Source organism: Frankliniella occidentalis, unplaced genomic scaffold (genome assembly GCF_000697945.3).
Source record: "Frankliniella occidentalis isolate FOCC.00 unplaced genomic scaffold, Focc_3.1 Scaffold9, whole genome shotgun sequence".
Lineage (NCBI taxonomy): Eukaryota > Metazoa > Arthropoda > Insecta > Thysanoptera > Thripidae > Frankliniella > Frankliniella occidentalis.
In genome coordinates, this window is record NW_026267139.1 from 3264667 (window position 1) to 3269457 (window position 4791).

The following is a 4791-nucleotide window of genomic DNA, read 5'->3' on the forward strand; positions in this document are numbered from 1 at the left end:
CCCCACTCCCACCCTCGCCCCCCATATCAAAGGTGAAAAAATCAAAGAAGAAGAGGAAACGCCCAACCAAAGAGAAACGGTTAAAGAAGGTAAGTATTTTGTTTTAATCTTATGTTTGTTCGTACATTAATTTTTGATGTATTCAATGCCAACTTACTAACTGTCTGTATGTACCACTTCGGTAGGGTCACTGGGAGTAATTTCGTTTTCCTAATCTATTTATTAGATGAATTTTTCTTTATTAGGGGTGGAAAAATTTCTTCCACAAAAATTGAGTTTTCTTGCTACAGTACGCAATCTGAAAGAGCCAATTTTTCTGATTTGCACTTCTATTTTAAAAGCTTTGTCCCATTTGGTGAATGAATAGTTTGCATTTGTTGAAATGCTACTAAAGTCGCAAACTCCAAAACAAAACCACACAAAACCCTATGCTTTGAAATGGCCTCTATGTGATTGTTGATCTTACATCATTGGAGTTCTGATACATTAGCATTAGTGTGAAAGTATAATGAACTCGACTACAGCAACAATCTCATCAAAGCTGGGGCGGCAATCTTTATCAAAATGGGAAACTTTTATCTTTGGGTGGAGACAGCCACAACTGTCTAATAATAGAAGTCCTTACAGACAGACTCTGTGGGTTGGCATGGAACATCTATAGGTTTTATTTAACATTTTGTTTTATTTGTTTACAGCGCAAGAATTGAATACAAATAAAATAATTAAAAACAATAAAATAATTTAGAATTCAAATTTTACTGTTTTCTTCAAATGCAAATACTTCACCTGTCGCATCTATTGACACACTTCCAGTAGAAATAAACTTGGTGTCCTTTTACAGAAGAAATAATTTTATTATATCTTGATTGAAGACTACTGAAGACTTTGACCAAGGAATGATGGCCTACTATAATTGCTAAAGAATTGTGAGGAACAGTGAAATTTTCTTAGAATCTGTCTGGGACATTGAGCAAATCAATCAAAACATTTTACAAATCAAATTTACGATCAAACCAGGGAAGGCTGTGTTATTGATGTGCCTTTAGTGTCTGTAGGAGAACAGAATTATTTGCCAATCCCAATATTACAATTGAGATACTGTTGCACCCTCATTTTATTTCCTCTTGCTATTACTTCTCCGTCCTAATCTCTCTTGTACATAATTTTCTTTTTAACAATAGCTGCCAGAGAGTTTAAAAGTGAAAAAACTCCCTTGTGTTAAATACATTGAAAATTTCTTCCAGCATAGGTATTATGTCAATACGTTTTCCTTTCCATGAAGGGAAAGGAAGAAGTAGAAGTTATCAAGTACACCGTGCAGTAGCAGTATGAAGTGAAGTGATCTCTATCAAACGCAAACTGTTCTAGTGAATCATTATCTAAATCAATATTTGTTCCAGAGTCTACATATTGTTTTGAGCAACTTACGTCATGAATAGCAGCCACCCATCCAAGAAGACTTGGGATGCAGTCAACAAACACAAACTGGCCACTATGCCTCAGAGGGTAAGAGAATTTTTGCCTTTATATCATCTGTACTCACTCATATTCAATATATCTTGTATCAACGTGATGAGTCAGTTTGAAGTTTACAAGTTTAAGCTCCAAAACTCTTCGTGATTGTTGCCCTCGTAGAGCTTGCCATTAGGGCCTTGAAATTCTGATGCGATTTAAATTTTATGCTAATTGTTGATTGATGAACATAGAGAAAGTTAAAGTCTTGAAATTCAAACGGCGTCATTTCCAATTTTCAAGTCTTCAGTCTGATCTAGCTTACAATCCTCATAGATATTTTATAATCACCAAATTACAAATATTCTTGCAAGGATCTACGTCATTGATGCATGACAATTAGTGACGGTGACCCCTGACCTCTTGCTACTTAGTAGCAGTAAAGCAGAGCATTTGGTTTATTCGTTAGTTTTGAACTTTTTGGTTTTGATTGATTTCAGGTTTGCTGAAGCATCTTGCTTTATTTAGAGCGTGTTCATGATACATTTCATGAAGGACACAGGGACTTTGATGATGATTTTTGTGCATTTTCTATAGCCTGATGAGTTTTGGATAGTGCCTATCTATTTGAAGACAACTTCTCAAGGTATGTACTTTTTAATATGATAGTAGTGCATTTACAAAATCAGGTAATACATGGCCATGACTTTTATATAAGTGACCTGACTCTAATGCGAGAATTATCGATCTAATCTTGAGTTGGACCTGAGCTCTTGAAGTTCCATGGTAAATAGGAAGCAATCCTTCAAATCTTTTTTGATTTAAATTTGTAATGATTTTGTCAATACTTGGCTTGATGAGCTGAAACAATTCTGTTTAACTGATTGTTATGCTCAACATGAACGATTTCTTTTGGACCAAATCTCTTCTGTGCCAGCATTCATTGCTTATTAGAACCAAGTCTTGCATTATGTAATATATGGGTTATAACCCATTTAAAAAAAATATTAACTGGGTGTTTTATTTTGAAAGTGCATACCAACCTCAAGACATTGAGAAATAAAAATTACTAATTATTTTGCAATTTTGTAATTTTTGTAAATACCCAACTGTAACTAATAATTATTTTCCTGCTCTTGTTTTCAGGTATGATACGTGCTGGCTGCAAGGATCATCGAAGAAGGAGGAGCAGAAGAGATACAAGAAAAAGATCGAGGAAGATGTATGTAGCTGAAGTTTCAATTAGCAACTGTGAAGAAGAACGAAGAGAGGCAAGCACAGGGAGACAACAACCAGAACAGAGGGAAAAGACTCACGAGTACAAGTGCAAAGTGTTGTCCTACAAGTTTTTTTTTTTTAACTATTTGGTTTTAAGACTGTTATTCAATACCTCTGTAGAATCTCTGAAGCTTCTTCTGACCTTTAAACTATATGGCCTTGTAATTTTCTTAATTTGTTCTTGATATCTGTAATTTTTAAAAGAGTACTGTTTTAATCTTTGGGTCTCAATAGACACAGAACCGTTGGTATCTACTCTGAACAGAACTAATTGGTTCTTTCACTAAAAGATATAATAAAAGACGGGGAACCGCAAGGTTCTGTCTTCGGATCCTATCTTTTTATAATCTATACAATTTCTATTAGGTCTATCATTAGACATATACTAGCAGAGTTTGTCCTCTATGTTGATGAAACTACAATTGCTATTCCTGGAAAAATCTTGGAAGAGATTGCAGAGAAAGCTATAAATGTCTTAACAAAAGTAGAAAACTTCTCTCGTCTTTAGGATTGGCTTTAAACTTAACCAGGACAATCTTTATGCGATTTAATTCTACAAATGAATCCACTCTCTCTCAATGTTAACAGTATTCCTATACAACAAGTGACTGTTAGTAATTTCGGGGCATAAATATTTCTTTAAACCTTAAATGGTGGTAACCATATGACTGATATATGTAAGAAGCTCAAAAAAAAGAAAAGAACAAAAAAAGGAATTTTCTATCTAATGCTAGCGGCTTAAAGTCTTAACAAAAATTCTTATAGCTATGTTTTTCATGCATTTATTCGATCACATTTAGCATATGGTATTATAATCTGGGGATCTGATGAGAAGCAGAGAACATCTCTTAATAAATTGTTTAGACTTCAAAAAAAGAACAATTAGAATGCTAAATGGTATCAAAGATTATTCAATGTCCTTTAAATAGTTTTTTAGAAATGATACGATTTTAACTTTGTCATGTCTATAATTGTATTTTGCCTCTATCTATGTTCCCTTGAAATCTACCTCGCTGATAAGATTCAATATTTCCTACGTATGACTGTTTTTTCTTATCTGTGATGTACCCTGTTCATTTCCTTGTAAGGAAATGTGAACCAATATACATAAACATAATTTAATGCAAGGAATTCTTAATTTACCGAATGTCTATGTACTCTATTTTAAATCTTCAGTTCTTAATTACTATGATCGTTTTCATACATTATCTGTAAATTTGTATGCAAGAGCGCAATTTGTTTGGAATAGAGGTGTAACTCCAGTATCATTGTATCGGATTGATTGAAATAAAAGAAAAAGTATAATTTGACTGCTATGTATTTTTCTGCCGCTCCAATATCGATTTCTCATCGTCTTTACTTCGTTTTGTAGCTTGTAACGCTTGTTGCACTGCTTCAATGATATCTATTTTTTTCTTTACATTTCACTTGAAAGTGGAACACTAAGTACTCAGCCCATGAAAAAGGGGAAAATAGAAGGTCTACTAGCTTGTGAGACATTACACAAAAAGAAAGCAAGGAAACAATTCTGATAACACTGGGTATGTTGACATAAAATATCGTCTGCTACATAATGTAAACAAAGAGAAACAGCTGACAGCTACGTTGTCTGCTTGATTGCATCTCTGCTTCAAGAAAATTCATAAACCCAATCTCAGCCACTGAAAAATTAACAGAAATATTGTTCATTTAAGTCTTTTGAACCTTCCATCGCTTTTAAAATATTAAAAGACCATTTTTGAACAGTTTTATTTTGAAAGAAAATCATCTTAATCAAAAAATGAGAAAAAAGTTCATCCTTCAAAAACAAAATATAATGCTTAAAAAATACTCATATTTCTGCAATTTATGGATTGAATTCCGTAAATTTAGCAATACAAAGATTTTCGAAGTAAAGATAAATGCGTTTCTAGACTCTGATGTCTCGTTATTAATTATCTAATTTGGTCCCTCAACGAGAAGAATTTTCGTGGCAGAGGGCTTGTGGGGTGGCGGGTCCGGACCCCGAAACTCCGAATTCGCCCAGGAAATTATCGTAGCCGGAGTGGACAGGCCCTGGTC

General features: G+C 33.9%; 1 protein-coding gene and 1 long non-coding RNA gene across 2 annotated transcripts in view; one reads left to right on the forward strand and one right to left on the reverse strand.

The window, feature by feature from the left end:
* On the forward strand, nucleotides 1-4040 carry LOC127752034 (uncharacterized). Its single transcript, XR_008012288.1, has 4 exons — nucleotides 1-89; nucleotides 696-1506; nucleotides 1953-2098; nucleotides 2599-4040. It is a non-coding gene; the product is annotated as an uncharacterized LOC127752034 (long non-coding RNA).
* LOC113212144 (Y+L amino acid transporter 2) overlaps nucleotides 1-4791 on the reverse strand; it is a 16455-nt gene that overhangs the window by 2347 nt on the left and 9317 nt on the right. The gene's annotated exons all lie outside the window — the stretch shown is intronic.